We start from the raw sequence: 17,722 nt of genomic DNA on the forward strand, positions 1-17,722 counted from the left end.
GTTAGGGCCCAGCAGAAGGCCCTGAGGTCTGTCCTTTTGGCCTAGTGTGAATTTTATCACTCCTAACAGACCGTGTTGTAAGGTTTCAAACAGGAACTGTGGCCAGGACAGTGACCCAGGGAGTCAAGGACTGAAAAAGCACACGAGTTTGGGGATGGCGTGGGATGCATGGCCCTGTGTTGGAGGAGGCCAGCTTGCATCCTGGGGTATCCCAACGTCCTAGTACCCAGGTGTGGGGATCACAGCCAGTCTTCCCTGGACACTGGCATGGGTCTATGTGTACCTACTGATCTCCATCCCTGAAGCCCAGGCCTCCTGATGGGTTTGCCTGGAGAGAGTTGTGTGAGTTTTGGGATCACAGAGCAGCTAAGACGCAGAGAGGTCAAGAACAGGCTCAGTGGCCCGGGTCGTCAGCAATAGGGCTGGATATGGGAACCAAGACTGACACACGGTCAGTCTGATTTATTTATTTTTTTTTAATCCTTACCCAAGGATATGTTTTTATTGATTTTAGAGAGGGAGAAACATCAATTGGTTGCCTCCCATACTCACCCCAACCAGGGATTGAATCTGCAACTTAGGTATGTACCCTGACCAGGAATCGAACCCACAACCTTTTGGTGTACAGGATGACACTCTCACCTGCTAAGCCACCTGACAAGGGCAAGTTTGATCCATCTTATCTTTAAATTTCTACAAGACAATTTGGCTCTTAAAAAGATTTATTTAATTAAAAAAAAACACAACAACATTTATATGAAGAAAATGGAAATGGAAAGGATTCTAGGATAAGTAGAGTCTATGCTAGGAAGACTCATGAGCAGAAAGCTGTCAGTTCTCCATAAGACGATCTGTACCATTTAATGTACTTAATACAATACCACCTTTCAAAGAGCACACGTAGGATTTTCTGAACTAAATATATCAATTCTGAATTTCATATGAAAAAGTAACTAAGCAAGAATAGTGAGAGAGTTTTGAAAATTAAATGTAATAAAGAAATCACTACACTTTCCATGTTAAACATTAAAATATTTTGAAAGTTACACTAATCAAAACAGTATGATATTGATACAAAAATAGACAAAGAATAAAAAAAAGTCCAGAAACAAAATGAAATATAGTCAGGACTTATTATATGATAAAGACAGCATTTCATGTAAGTGTAGAAGGATCCATTTTTGCAATAAATGGTTTATTCTAGTTGGGGAGAGGGGGAGAAAGGTAGGATTTCTACTTCATACTATATACCCAAACAAATTCCAGATGGAATTATATACATGTGAAAAGTGAAACTACCTGAGGTGTTCTACCTAAGAAATCTTTGCCTAGTCTTACAAAAAAAAAAACTAGAAGAAAAATAATAGCATTTTTTTCATAATCAGAGTGAGACTCAGGAAAAAAATCTCCCCTACATATAATTTCCCCCCTTTTCTGAACAGTTTGTTGAAGCATATTTAATATACAACAAACCCACATATGTAAAGTATACAATATGATAGTTTTAACATACATGTGTCCTATGAAAGCATCACCACAATCAAGACAATACACATCCATCACAACTGTGTCCAATGTTTCCTCAGGCCCTTTGTAATCCACCCCTCCACCCTCTCCCGTTTCTCTTCTCAACCCTCTTCAGAAAGCAGGTCTCAACCCTCTGGCCTGCTTTCTGTCACCAGACTGGTTTGCATTTTCTAGAATGTTGTGTAAACAGACGATACAATGTACACTCTATTTGTCTGGTTTCTTTCACTCAGTGTAATTATTTTGAGATGGATCCATATTGTTGTGTGCATCAGACCTTTGTTCCCTTGTATTGATGAATAATATTCTATTGTATAGATACACTCAAATGTGTTTATCCATTCACCCAGTGATAGACATTTGGGTTCCTTTCCATTTGGGGCTAGAAGATAAAGCTGCTATGAACATCATGTACAAGTTATTGTGTGAACATATGATTTTATTTCTCTTGGTAGATACCTAGGAGTGAAATGGCTGGGTCATAGCGCAAGTTGTTCAACTTTTTAAAGGAATCGCCAAAATGTTTTTCAAAGTGGCTGCCCTACTTTACGTTCCCACCAGACATTTGCGAGGATTCCAGTTTCTCCACATTCCCACAACACTTGGTGTGAGGTGGTGTCTCATTGTGGTTTTGATTTGCAGTTTCTTATGACTAATGATGTTGTACACCTTTTCATGTGCTCACTGGCCATTTATCTCTTCTTCAATAAAACATCTTTTAAAATCTTTCTCCAATTTTAAAAACTGGGTTATTTGTCTTTTTATTATTGAGTTCTAAAAGTTCCTTATATATTCTGGATGCAAGTTTTTTATCAGCTACATGATTTGCAAATATTTTCTCCCAGTCTGTGACTTGTCTTTTTATTGTCTTCAGTGTCCTTTGAAGAGCAGAAGTTCTTAATTTTGATTATGTGCAATTTATCATTTTTTATTTTATGGATCATGCTTTTGATGTCATGCCTAAGAAATCTTTGTCTCACCTTATAAAAAAATTTGAAAAAATTTTGAGCCACAGAAAGGAAGTTGAACAAAGAGAAAAGATAAATGACTAACTAGATCAAAATATTTGAACTCATAAAGTACTAATTTGTCTAGTAGATAAAGAACTTCTACAAATCAATAAACAAAAGACCAGCCATCTAACAGAATAAATGGCCATGGGATATAAGCAGACAGTTCATAGAAAATGAAATACAAAATACAAATGCTTCTTATACATAAAACACCCAACTTTACTCAGAAAAAGAGAAACACAAATTAAAACTATAGTAAGACACAATTGCTTCCCTCTTAGGTTGGCAACAATTAGAATGTCGGACAACATCCTGGGTTGAGAAGGATGTCAGATGGGGGGAAACGGTGCTCTCTGACAGGGTCTGAGGGAGTTCAAACTGGGGCGAATCTATAGAGAGCGATCTGGAAATTTCCTATAAAAATGCACATTCTGCCTGGCCCGGTGTGGCTCAGCGGTTGAGCGTTGACCTGGGATCCAGGCAATTGGGGTTTGATTCCCGGTCAGGGCACATGCCCAGGTTGCTGGCTCAATCCCCAGTCGGGGGCGTACAGTAGGCAGCCGATCAATGACTCTCTCATCATTGATGTTTCTATCTCTCTCTCCCTCTCCTTTCCTCTCTATGAAATCAATAAAGATATAGTGTTTTTTTTTAAATGCACATTCTTTTTGATCCAGAAATTTCACTTCAGGAAATTTTCCTTTTATATATGCTTACTCATGTGCAAAATATATGTGTTCAAAGATGTCCATTGCAGCATTGAATACAATATAAAGTATTAAGGATATTCAGTAAACAGCAGGCTGATTAGGTAATTTGCGGTAATCCGCACAAACAATGGAATATTGTTGGTGGGGCGGGGTTGGGGGAGGATCCTCCTCTTTCCTGGGTTTATGGCTCAATGTGAGTGAGCCCCACTCCTGGGCCCTACCCCAGAATGTAAAAGAGGAAAGCTGTCTTATGAATTGTGTGCATGTATTGTCCATTCAAGAAATTAAAGCTAAAAAAGAACAGAAAAAAAGAGAATGGAAATCGACATTCAGGTAGCTCTTTCCCTGTGAGCTAGCTAATTAAAGAAAATGTACAATTTATTGAGCACCTACGTATGCCAGGCACTTTCTTTTAAGCCTTACAACAACTCTGAAATAAATGTTTATCCTCGCACATAGGCCTGGGAACCTAGGCTCAGAGAGGTAAAGCATTTGTTCACGGTGGCACAGGCAGGGGGGGCTCACCGGGCATACAATCTGTTTTCCTATACTGACACCTTCCCAGGAAGTTTCAATATGAACTTCAGACTCCTGACTTAACAATTGCTCAGAAATTGATGACTGATAGAGTCATTGTACCGTGTAAGTCACCAACTACAAGGTAAGTCCTTTAAAATAACTCACCACTCTTATAAATACACCAGAAGGTGTTATGATAAAGCTCCCAAACACATGATTTCTGAATTGTTCAACTATAGGATTTGCCAGAATTGGACTAAAACCCGACCTTAGCAAAACAGATGGAACCTGAGATCTCATGATGAGTATGGATGGTCCTGCAGGTGAGTAGACTCCCCAGGAACACTGTCTATTCACCGAGTGCGCACCCAGCTTTCATTGCAGTGTTTGTTTGTTTGTTTTGGTGGAGTTTGGTATAATGAAATCTTTTGATATCCATTCCTGTGCTCTAGTTCATGCAGAGATTAAGAAAAAGCTTCTCACCCTGGTCAGTGTGGCTCGGTTGGTTGAGCATTGTCACATGCACTGAAATGTCATTGGTTTGATTCCCCCGGTCAGGGCACATGCCCAGGTTGTAGTTTTGATCTCTAGTCAGAGTATGTGCGGGAAGCGACCAATCAACATTTCCGATCAATGTTCCTCTCTCGCATTGATGTTTCTCTCTCTCACTCTCTCCCTTCCTATCTCTCTAAAATGTCAATTACAAAAACATTAAAAAAAGAAAGAAAAAGGTTCTCAATGTTCATTATTTAAATTAGCAGGTGGTAGGAGGCATCAAGACACTGCCCACAAGCAAAGGACGATGACAGTGAGCCTTCACATCACTTCCACCTGGTCACCTGTCTCTCTCCTGTGGAAGGGGGTCTGAGATCAAAGCGTGACCTTGGGGATCTTCCTGCCGCCTCTGAGGGTGCTTCTCAGTGCAGGCAGGATCTTCTCACGGCTCGGATTCTCCCCTTTCAAGCAGGAAGAGGGGGAATCAGAAGGGCACTTTTGTACACAATTCAAACTTCTTGTTTCTCTTATCCAATGAAGGACATCTATTGATCGGAAATGTGTGCTTCCTTAGAAACCTCCAGCCGCACCTTCCTATCACGCACCCCACTCCTGACCCCTCCAGCTATTATCGATTAGACACTGCATTTTGTCGCCGAGGCGAAAGTGTCTCGCATTGACGTAGAATTCCAGTCCTGGCTCCACCCCGGGCCCCCACCCCAACCCCCGCCCCGGCCCCCCGAGCCCCCCCACACACCGCCTTCATCCCTCACCTCCCACCCCTGTTGCTGTGCCTCATCTCAAGTAATTATGCTGCACATGAATCATTTTTTAATGTTTGGTTTAATACATACAGATTCTTTAAACAATAAAAAAAATCAGCAAACAGCATCACAATCTGGAAATCTCTTTCTTAACATAGAAAAAGGTTTCTTAATGGCACAGGGGGAGAACGCAACAGCGAGCTTGACAACATAATTAGGAGACTGTTACTGGGAAGGAAAAAGCAGTCTTTATCCAGCTCTTACTACTCTCAATAAGATTATCCCCCCTGAATAGCTAATCAGCTTTCTCCAGCTTCCCAAAGCCGCTGCGTAGCTGCTCTCGGCTCCCCTGACTTACCAGGCAAACAGTGACACCTCAGAAAGGGAAACGGAAAGTGTTAACAGAATGTGAGCAAACAGCACGCTGGCGCTGCAGAGAGATCGCTGGCAGATTAGCGGCAATTTAGGGAGATGGTGCTGTCACACCTGGGTTGACAGGGCTGACAGGGTTTGTTGATCTCCGCTCCCTTCTCAAATTTGAGTGTCACGTTTCAACAGAACCGAGGAATAAAAAATCCCCACACAGCCCCTTTCAGGAGCTGATGTTGGCTTAATGGCAAGTTTACGGCACCTGAAACAATGGGAAGGGGACACAGGGGTGCAACAGGCTCCTCTCCGAGTCACCATCTCCCCCTGGCCCTGGGCCCGGCCCTGTGGGGTCTCCGGGCTGGTGGGAAGGTGAAGGGAGAAAGTACAAAACTGAGAGTCGGGCTGGCCAGCCGTTTCTCTGGTGTAATTATGCTGTTCAAGCCCTGACCCTATTCTGAAAGGAAGCCCCTGCTTCCAGCTGTTCCCCTGCTCAGGGGGGCTGCTCTTCAAGAAAAAAGATGCAAAGAGCCCCAGCGGAGGGCCTGGCAAAGTGGGGTCATCTGCAAAGCAGCGAGGGCCATGAGCAGAGCGGCTAGGCCAGGCCCGGAGCTCACCTGAGGCCAGACTCAGAGTGCGCACAGGCTGAGCCGGGGGTGGCAGGCGGGGAGGACCTGTTTGTAAGACAACCACCTACCACCCCCGCTAGGTCAGCTGATGGGCCATCGAGAGCCTGCAGAGGGTAAAACGAGATGAAAGCCATCTCTACCCTGGAGAAGCTTCCACCCAGCTTGGAGATATCAGACTATTAAAAGCATAGGTTCTTGTTCTTTCCAGCTCATTAAAGACTTGAAAATTCATCATTACATGGCTCCTCGGAAGCAACAAGGGTATTTCTACCTGGTTCACAGTTGAGGAAATGGCTTGGGAGAGATGCTCTGTACATGGTGCCTCTACCAGAAAGAGTGGAAATGGAGCCAACCCCAGCTGTCCATCTAGTAACTCTTGCTCCCAAAACTCTAATCCTTATTTACACAGAAGGGCACACAAAAGCCAAACTGAGCCTTGCTGATGTTTAAAGTCAGAGATGTGGAGGAACCGAAGTCTATGAGCTGGAGCATGGGGGACGCGGTCAGGCCCCATCCCTACCCCCTCCACCTTCCCGCCGTATCTGTGCTTTTCTGAGTATAGGAAACAGTAAGCTGCTTTTCCGTAGAAAACAGCTGGCGATTAGCCAGGCTGCTTATGTGCAGAACACTGTATGTTCCCATTTTTGGAAGACCGATGGAAAGCTGGCATCTCAGGCATTATTTCTGAGATTGGAGCCCCATTCCTTCCCCAAGTGAAAATGCCCTTTGAGTCTGCCATGCCCTGTTCAAAGCCAGGGTTGTGCGTTCGCACCCCCACCTTGCCACAGTCACCGTTAGGGGCGCAGCAGCTGCCCAGGTGAGCCAGGTTAGAAGTAGTAGTGCACACACACACATTAGGATGTATCCGGTGAATGGTGAGCGCACGTGCTCACAGCACTGAATGAATAGCCTTCAGGTCACAAAAATGTGTGTGTAATTAGTTCTCCTTCATTGTGAAGTGTTACAGCGGTCTGTGCCTATGACAGGTCCCACCTAGGCCCCCAGATTTCATGCAGGGTTTTCCACTATATTTGCCCACTTGTTCTTCTTCTTACATCAAGGTCCTTCTCCTTTCCTGGCTGACCTGGCCATGATGTGCTAAGGGCCACCCCCCTGAAGAGTCTTCTCTCTGGCTGTCCCAGATGCTGCAGCTCAGCTCTCTGGCCATGCACTTCCATCCTACAAAGGTTTCACTAACCCTTTGTCTACAAAACACGTTCAGCCCCAGATACTCGTTCCACACCTGCTTTTCTCCTATCACTAACTCTCCCTCCTCTCCTTTGTCACTCCTCTGAAGGCATACCTAATATCCTTCCTGACTAAATGTTTTCTTCTTCCATTCCTGGCCACAGTCCTTTGCTGTATTCCAAGGTTTTCCCACACTGTTCCCAAAGGGTTGAAAAGCCTCCAGTTTCATAGATAATGGAATCCTCTGTTCTAATTCTGCATCTACTTCTAATTATATTGTATATGAAGGTTACCAAGAGTGCCCTTAGCATAAACGATGCAAATCAAACACCCTTATCCATGAAAAATTTATCTGGAAAGTCCAAAGAATATATTTCTAATTCTTTTTGGATGTTACCTTCTTCCATCAAATAAAGGCTATTAGGGTAAGATAATCTGTATTTATTTTGGGTCACTAGAAAGGGAAGATGCCTGGGTTGAAATCTTAGATGACACTCATGGCTCAGGAAACAAAATTTAGGCAGAACTGCAGTCTCAATTTGAGAAGCAACATTCCTCTTTCCAAGCACTCTAAATATACCCTTATCATTTCACTTTCTCTTATACTAACTAAAATCTCGTTTCTCTCATGGGAGGAAGAATTTGTGAGATTATTAGATTATACTTGAAAGTACATGGAAAGTTTATCTTATTTTGTGTGACAAGGCATATCCAACATCTTGGTCTGTCTAACCAGTCATCCTATACTTGAGCCAAATGTTAAGGAACAGAAACTTTTCAATTGCATTAGCAAAAAGGCCGAATCCAAACCACTCATTGGTGTCAACCATGGATAATGTAATAATTTTAACAAGATTCATAAACTGAGGGAAAAGGTGATCACACACTCAACCTGGAGACTTAGATTTTTACTAGATTACAAATGGTAAAGTCATTGTTTTTCCATACAGGTTATTGAGAATATAGGGTAGTGTGACAGTTTTAAGTTTCTGTTTGCTTTGTCTTTAGCAGTTTGACCGTTGACCCCAATAATAAGAGACATTCTAAGGGCTGGAGAGGGTCCATGCCCTATAACTCCTACACTTAGTGTCATCTTTTGACTGATTAAAAAAAAATGTTTTTTTGTGGCTGGTTATAGCATTTTCGCCTTAGTCATAAAGTAGAAGCAAGTTTAGGATGACCTGCTCATCTGTGAAGGAACCATTCATTTCAAATGACCAACATTTTGGCTCATTTCCAAACTGATCAACTAAGTGGTCCTTAGTAGATACAGCACCATCAGTTTCCTTTTCACACCTGCCAGACATGCTTTCCTCAATCAGAAATGAAAACATAATAGCTAAATATAGAGTCAGGTCTCCTGATTATGTCTCCAGCAAAACTGGAATAAATGACTGAAAGTGACAGATAATCTAAGAAAGCAAACTTTAACAAATAGAGATTATCAACATGTTCCAAAGAAAACATTGCAAGTATCCAGACTGAGAAGTTTCAGTTTCAGTTTCTTGTCTATAGTGCAAAGGAAATAGCCAAGAGAAAGAGTCCAACATTAACTTCGAACAGGAGAAGGCCTGGTCAGTTCTCAGGGGAAACCTACTAACTATGTAAATATATCTAATTTCTCTCAGCCTCAGATATCAACATAACCTCCCTGTGATGAAGGCGGAGAAGAAATTATTAAAGTTAAACAATGCATCGTAAAAGTGCCATTCAATACAAACACAAGGGATTAGTTTTCATTATTTACAGTGATGTAATAAGGAGAAATGAGAAACCTAGATAATCCACCAACTGGATAATCTGCCCTTTAGATAACCAAGATTGACTAATCTTCTGCAAGTTAATTGTTAGGCAGCAAATATTTTGTCCGCTGTGAGAGTAGCTCAGTTACAACACAAAAGGATGGCTTGATTTTGTGCACTTAACACAAATCACCAGGCAAAATGCATCTCATCAACTGGCTTCTCCAATTTTAATCAATTGCTTATTATTTCCCCCCACACCAACTTATTTCCATGATTTCTGCCATGTGAAATAATCATGAAATACTCAAATGAGCGTGGTTTAGCGGGAAAGGAAGCCGCCATCGTTGACCCTGAGTAGACAGGCTAGTGGAGTCCTCGGGAGTGTTTATCTCCCTGGAACCTGGACTCATGCCCAGCAATGGCATGAGGTGTGCGTGACCTGTTTGAGCTCAATTACGAGTAGCCTCTCTATCAAATTATACGAAAATTGTTAGCCTGGTGGAAAGAAGTTGAACTTCTGGATTCTTAATTCATGCCAATTCATGTGTATTAAACTAGAGGTGAAATATTACCAGTCAACATGCATAGAATGTAGGTGTGCTTCATTTCCAGGCCACTGCTCCCACTTTCTTAGCCTTAGTAAGTCCAAAATTTGGATAACAGAGAGCCATGACTCACCACACGTAGGGCCATGTACCCTATGGGGTTCTGCTAAGCTTCCTATCATTCTGTGCCAGAGAATTGAATTTGGGGAATTATCTATTTTAGGCTGAATGATGGAAAATAAAAGTTGGAAAGGTGGGATTTCCTAGGACGTGTGTTAGAAAGAGGCTGAGGCAATGGCAGGTGCTGCCTTTCTTGGGAGAATAGGCTTTTGTCTCACCTGTGTCCACTGTGGACAGACTATGTGATTTCTTGGGCAATGGAAAGGTCCTTTTTTGTAAAAAGTGATCTCTCTCACCTCCTTACAGATTATTGATATTTTCTCATCAGAGATCCACATCTCTGACTTAAGTTAAATAAGATTTTTTCCTTGTTAAGAACATATTTGCCAATGATACATCTGATAAGGGGTTAATTTCCAAAACATATAACGTACTCATACAACTCAAAAAAAGGAAGACAAACAACCCAATTAAAAAATGGGCAGGGGACCTGAATAGACACTTCTCCAAAGAAGACATACAGATGACCAAGAGGCATATGAAAAAATGCTCAATGTCACTAATTATCAGAGAGATACAAATTAAAGTGACAATAAAGTACCACTTCACACCTGTTAGAATGAATACCATTAATAAATCAACAAACAACAAGTCCTGGCAAAGATATCTAGAAAAAGGCACCCTAGTACACTGCTGGTGGGAATGCAGACTGGTGCAGCCACTATGGAAAAGTGTGGAATTTCCTCAAAAAATTAAAAATGAAACTGCCATTTGACTCAGTGATCCTACTTTTAGGAATACATCCTAAGAAGCCAGAAACACCAATCAGAAAGAATATATGTGCCCTATGTTTATAGCAGCATTATTTACAATAGCTAAGACCTGGAAACAGCCTAAGTGCCCATCAGTAGATGAGTGGATTAAAAAATTGTGGTACGTTTACAACATGGAATACTATGCAGTTGTATAAAAGAAAGATCTCTTACCCTTTGGGACTGCATGGAGGGACCCGGAGAGTATTATGCTAAGTGAAATAAGCCAGCCAGAAAAAGATAAGTACTATATGATCTTACTTGTATGTGGAATCTAATGAACAAAATAAACTGACGAACAAAAACAAAAAAGATCCAGAGACATTGAAGCATGGAACAGACTGACATATTTCAGAGGCAAGAGGGGAGAGATTAACCGATGAACTTATATGCATATATGCACAGTCCATGGACAGACAATAGTGAGGGGAAGACCTGGGGAGGGGCTAGAGCAGGGTGGAGGAGGTCAATGGCGGGGGAGGAATGGGGAAATTTGTAATGCTTTCAACATAAACATAAATTTAAAAAAACAACAACAAAACCCTCTAACTTTTCTTTCCCTGAGGAGAATCATTAAGACATTAATCTGAAAGATTTTCAGAATCTTTCTGGAAGGTAGACTTTGTTAAGGGAAAAGAAAGACAAAACCAAAATTTTAGGTTCCTAGGATTTGGGAGCGGAGGTGGGCAGGAGGGACAGAGTATCCCCAACATGATTAAAAAAAGAGTGAAAGAGAGAAGGCTGGGCCACCTACGGTTAAGCATGCCTTAGCTAGGATTTGCCTTACCCCTGAACAGCATAAGAGAAAACTGTGAAGGACCATGACAACTGGCCAATCCTAGATGCGTAGCAAGGCCAGGGCTTCTTGCAGCTAAGCAAACACTTGCTCTGTGATTTCATAATGTACAGTGGAGCGGGGAGAACCACTCCTCATGCTTTTGCCAATTTTCTGGACAGCCTTCCAATGCCTCTTTGAGCACAACTTCAATCACCTCTTCCATTCAGTTTTCCTTGTTCTCTCCCATCAGACCCTGTGTCCCTGGCACCCCAGGACACCTTGTCTGTATTTCTGCCTGGGAGGTTAGGTCCCTTCTCTTTGTGTTTGCTCATCCCTGGGCAGGAATGTCCTCCTTCAACTTTTGCATCTATTCCAATATCTACTACTGTATAGCAGAGGCTCCGTAGATGGTTGTGGAATTGCCTTATTGGATTCATTGATGAAATTGATGGATGGAATGCTGACTTAATGTTCAGCAGTAAAAATAATAATTACTAACTTTATGATTAGATACTGGGCCAAAATGATTAAATAATAATTACCTCATTTGTACAAGTACCACAATTAAAGGATAAACTCTGCATCAGCAAAGAGTGTTTTCGGCCAAAGTCAATTTTTGGTCTATGACGAGCCTGAGTAAATTCATTGAGCTATCACGGGAGTGGGTTTGGGGAGGAATAACAAACCCTCCATTCCTAGGAGGCAGCAGACTCCGAAGCACTGATTTCTTTTCACCTTCAGCGTCCTGATATGTAAAATGGGTAGAATGCCACCTATTTCCATAGATCCTAGGAGGAATGAATGAAATAACTCATGGGAAGTTAGTCCAGCATGGGAAGCATATACATGGGTGTCTTAGTGTCCTGGGGTTGCCCTTACACAGCACCACAAAATGAGTGGCTTAAAACAACAGAAAATTGCCCTGGCCGGTGTTGTTCAGTGGTTAGAGCATCGGCCTACACACCAGAGGAATGCAGGTTCGATTCCCAGTCAAGGGCATGTACCTGGGTTGCAGGTCTGATTCCTGCCTTGGTCAGGGCCTGTGTGGGAGGCAACCAATCGATGTGTCTCTCTCACATCGATGTTTCTCTCTCTCTCTCTCCCCCTCTTTCCTTCTACTCTCTCTAGAAATCAATGGAAAAAATATCCTTACTCCTCGGGTGAGGGTAAAACAAACAAACCAAAAAAGCCCCAGAAATTTATTGTCTCACTATTATGAAGGCCAGTCCAAACCTTAGGCGTCAGTAGGGCTGTGCCCCTGCTGAGGCTCTGGAGGAGACTCTCCTTTGCCTCTTCTAGCTTCCGGTGTGTGCCAGCAATCCCTGGCCTTCCTTGGCTTGTAGATGCATCACTCCAGCCAAGTGGCAATTTTCTCTGTGTCTTCACATCATTTATCCCCTTTGTGCATCTGTCTTTGTGTCCAAATTTTCCCTTCTTATAAGCACACCAGTCATATTGGATTAGGACCACCCTAAATATATAATTTTAATTGGATTACCTCTGTAATGACCCTATTTCCAAATAAGGTCGTATTCACAGGTCCTGTGAGTTAGGACTTGAGCATATATTTTAGGGGAACACAATTCAGCTCACAATCGATTACTTGATCAACATTAATATATTCTCCCTTTCCCCAACTCACCACCCCCCACCCCACTGTGTACAAGGAAGTCAGATTAGATCAACCATTCTCACAGTTTTTGGTCTTAATACTCCTTCACACTACTATAAATCATTGAAAAACAAAAAGAGCTCTGTTTCTGTGTATTATATCTATTGATATTTACCATGCCAGAAACTCAAAATAGGAAAATGTTCACACATTTATTTTAATTCATTTAAAAATAACTATAATGAAACCATTATGTATTTAATATAAATAAGATAATTTTATGAAAATAAGTATATTTTCAAAAAACATCTGAGAAAAGTGGCATTGTTTTACATTTTTGCAAATTTCTTTGATGTCTTGCAGAATGAGGACATCTGAATTCTCATACTTCTTTCATATTCAGTCTGCTGCTCTATGTTGTTCTGGTTGAAATATATGAAGAAAATCCAGCCTCACACTGATATGTAGTTGGAAAAGAGAAGAGTATTTTAATGGCTTTTTCAGATAGTTCTGGATAGTCTTCTTTGCTATTTCACCAAAACTCAACAAGCTTAGCTGTGGAATCTGAAGCCATATCAATTAATATTTTACTATATTACATTAAAATCCATTGGTCTGTTTTGTCCTTTGAATGCATGATCTTGTACTCTCAGGCTTTGACATTTGGAAATTACTCGTTCACTAGAGTTATGCAGATCTTCCAAATTTTATGAGATAATATTTTTTAAATGACATTTGTTAATATCACCACAAATCTCAGCAGAAAGGTCTTTAAGTACTAAAATATTTCAAGCCCACAGTGGCAGGTAGAAGTTTTCCAAAATTCTACTTTTCAATTGAACGTTCACATTTTATTATTGACAACAAATACTTCCAGTTATTTTCTTTGAAGTGACATTTTGGAGAAAATATCAGCCAGCTGTCCAGGTTTGAACAGCTACTGTTTGTTCATGAAACATACATCAAGCAAAAATGATGTTCCCTGACAATTGTGGTTAGTTCAGGTTGCACGTCAGTTTGCAGCGGAAGTGCTTCATGCTCATTCCCCACTTTGTCACACAGTGCATTAAAAAGATATGCACACATGGGTCAAGATTTAATAAAATGAATATTTTTACTGCTTTATTTAGAACATTCTTAAGGAAACTGGCTTTCCCCCCTGCAAGTGCGCTGTGGTGAAGAGTGCTTTGGTTACTCTACAGTTGGGCACCGCTGCCTCGATCCATGCTAACGCTTTAGCAGTTTTACCCATCGACGATGCAAATGTCCACAGTGAAAAAGAGCTATAACATCTTGTTCCTTTTCTATGACTGCACAGAAAATTACCACGTACTTAGCAGCAAAAAGCAACACACACTTGTTATCTCATAGCTCCCATGGTCCAGGAGTCCGTGAAAGACTTAGCTACATCCTCTACTCAGGTCTCCCAAAGCTGCAATTCAGATGTGAGTTGGGGCTGTGATCTTCAATGGGGCTCAGGTCCTCGTCTAAACTCATTCAGGTTGTCGGTGGAATTCAGTTCCTTGTGGTTGTAAGACCAATATCCTTGTCTTCTTGCTTACTCTCAGCCAGGGACTACCCCCAGGTCCTGGGGGCTACCCTTCTGCAGGCAGGCTATATCATGGCTGGTCGCTTTCTCCCTCTGAGAGCAGCCTGAGAAAATTCCTGCTTTCAAACAGCTCACCTGATTAGTGCAGGCCCACACAAGATAATCTCTTTGATTCACTCAAAGTCAACTTATTTGGGACCTTGGTTATATCTGCAATATACCTTCTGCCATATAACGTAACCATCACAGGAGTGATATCTCATCACATTCCTTGGTTTCACACTCTCAAAGAGAAGGGATGTTACAGGGCATGTACAGCGGGAGAGGGAATTTGCCATCCTAGAACTCTGCCTACCACACTGATCTTAGTACTATCATCAGGACCAGCTACATAGTTTGCAGGGTCCAGTGAAAAATAAAAATGTGGAGCCCCTTGTTTAAAAAGTATTAAGAATTTCAGGACTCTAACATCCCATCATTGGACCAAGCATGGGACCCCTCTAAACACAGGCCCATGAAGCCAGCCCTGACTCTTATGCAAAAATTTCTCATCTTGTGGATACTTTGTGAGGTCTTGGAGACCCCAAGCAATATGCAGACCATACTTTGAGAATTTCTGAGTACAAGCATCTAAACTATAGCCCATGAGGAAATTTGTCTGACCTTAGCCATGTAGGAAGTCTAAGAATTTCCCAGCAGGAATGGGACACCACTGGGTTCTTCCCTTTCCAGAAGTCCAGCCTCATTTTCCCCTGCAGCTCAGAACAATTTCCCCTTGAGACCACACCTGCTGTAGTTATTCAATGACATAGGCAGTCAAGGTTTAAATCTCTCATTGACAGATTCTAGAAACCTGCTTCTGTTTCAACATTGCCACATGTAAGACAACTTGCAACATAGGCCTGCCATTCCCTTGGACCCCCAGAGATGGGGTGTGACAACAACTGCTGTGCTAGTGGGAATTTTAATGTGAAACTTATTTAGGAAGTCTACATGGATTCTAGGGAAGATGTAGTTCTCAGGAAAAGAAGTCATTCCATCTTCTGAGAAAATCTTTAAGGGCTAGGAATCAACTCTTCCCCACAGAATCTCAGACCTCTGAGTGGCATTCTGTCCTTTCGTGGCAACCAGAGCCCCCTCCCTTCATGCTGAGGGCACAGGTGGGAGAAGCTCAGGCCCACCTCACCTGCCCAATGGTGAGTCATGGCCCACATTCCAAATCTAACGAGTTTGTTTTCTGTAGTGAAACTTGGATCCTTTTGCTGAGTCTGGTACACGTGCAGAGTTCCAAGGCTTTGTACTCAAGTGCTGTATTTGGCTATACAGTATGGACTCAGTTTTCTGTATTTCTAAGCTTTCTCTTGTTCACTTGAACCTGGCAAGAGACACGGCCAGCGCTTGAGAGCTACCTATATCTACCTGCCTAAGTATGGTTTATGTACTGATGTAGGTAATGAGGGCAAATCACCAATTATGATTCTATTCTAGGGCTTCTTCCCAGGAGTTCACCTAATTTTTAAACAAGGGTTATTTTTGCCTGGAAGCATGAAAACTCATTTTATAGCCAGTATTCCCACTAGAGCCACAGCCTTCTCTTTGGTTCCAGGAATAGCAACCAACAGAATTTTGATCAAATTCTACCTGGTCATCCCCATAGTCCTGGCTTCCTTTCCAAGCATTCACTTCACACTGACAATAACCTTTAATAATGCAAATGTTACCATGTCACTCTCCTGCCTCAAATCCCTCAATGGTTCTCCATGGCATGATTTCCACAAATACTTAATGAGAACCATGCACCATTCCAGCCACTAAGGCAACACATGAGAACAAAACAGAGAGAAACTCCTCCCTTATAGTCTACAATCTGAGGGGAAGTCAGACACCAAACAAAACATCAGGATATCAATAGCATGTTAGAAGATAAGGACACTGGGGAAGTAGATCAGAATATGGGAATGGGGCTTTAGGGGATGGGCAAATTGCTCTACAAGCAGGGTGGCCGGGCCCTCACTGAGAGGTGAAATTTGAACAAGGATAAAGGAAGCAAGCGAGTAAGCCCCATGGGTGTCTGGAGAGATGCTTCAGGCATGGGGAATGGCAGGTGCAAAGCAAAGGTGGAGCCCACTTGTAGTCTTAGAGGAATGTTTGGGTAGAGTGAGCATGGAGCAGTGAGAGGAGATGTGTCAAATGGGCCACGCAGACCTGACCACTTAGGGCTTTACACTTGGGGTGAAGGAATGTTGCCTCAGCTTCAGCTCCTGCCACTTCCCTTCTCTTTTATATGTTCTACCATCTTGGCCTTTCAGTTTCTTAAAAGTAAAAAGCTTCCCATAAGAGGTTCCCCCTTTCTGAAATTTTCTTGCCCTCTTGTCTGGCTCATATTTAGTGTCACTTCTTCAAGAGAACCTGCTTACGTTGGGCCCCCTACCCTACACAGCCACAGTCCCCAGCACATTTTCTCCTCAGCTCTTTGTCCATTTACATTTGCTGATTGATGAGTGAGCGAATGAATGAATGGAATGTGGTAATTTGCTTAACACTTTTGTCTTTGCTAGACTCTAAGCTCCAGGAGAGGAAGGGCTGTACTAGACCACCTCTATACCTCCTGAACCTGAAGTTCTTGGGGCTCAGAAGTTGGAATTCGGTTGGTGCTAATATGAGTTGATTGATCAATTCATGTTGGTTGATGATGGGATTCAATAAATAAAGAGCCTCAGGTTGAGTCCTGGTCACCCAGATTGGACAACAGTTGGGTGAATTTGGGTTTTCAAACTTGCTTCCCTATTAGGGATTTAGAAGTCACAGTTATCCAGCAAGGTCACATTATCCCCCATGACCAACATGATCAGCTCTGTTTCCACCACAGCCCTTGTTAATGATACGCCTTACATTTGACAGATTTGCAGCCCTTTCACAGATGAGCCTGAAAGAAATTAGATGGAGCTTTAATAATTCAGGCTTTGTAAATGTTAGGAAATTTGCAATAGTGAAGTTGGAGTTCTAAGATCTGAATTTGATTCCCATTTGTATCACTTACTAGCTCAGAGCATTGGACAAGCTACTTAATGCCTCTCATCCTAAAATATCCCCTCTATGAAGTGAAGCTGAGATTCACTCGTAATCCTTAATCATCCCTCCTCCCCAGGGTTAGTGATAAAATGTTATAAGGTCTGTGAATAGTTCTGTAAACTCTAAAAAGCTATAGCTATTCTCAGCCTTTGGCTGAGATCAAGTGTAAAAAACTCTTAGCTATTATATAAGCATAACATATCTATAGTGCTTGTACTCTCTTTATACCCACAAGTTATGTACATTTATACAATTACTATTATGAAGAAATTATATAT

This window comes from Miniopterus natalensis, chromosome 2 (genome assembly GCF_054644295.1).
Source record: "Miniopterus natalensis isolate mMinNat1 chromosome 2, mMinNat1.hap1, whole genome shotgun sequence".
NCBI classification, from domain to species: Eukaryota; Metazoa; Chordata; class Mammalia; order Chiroptera; family Miniopteridae; genus Miniopterus; species Miniopterus natalensis.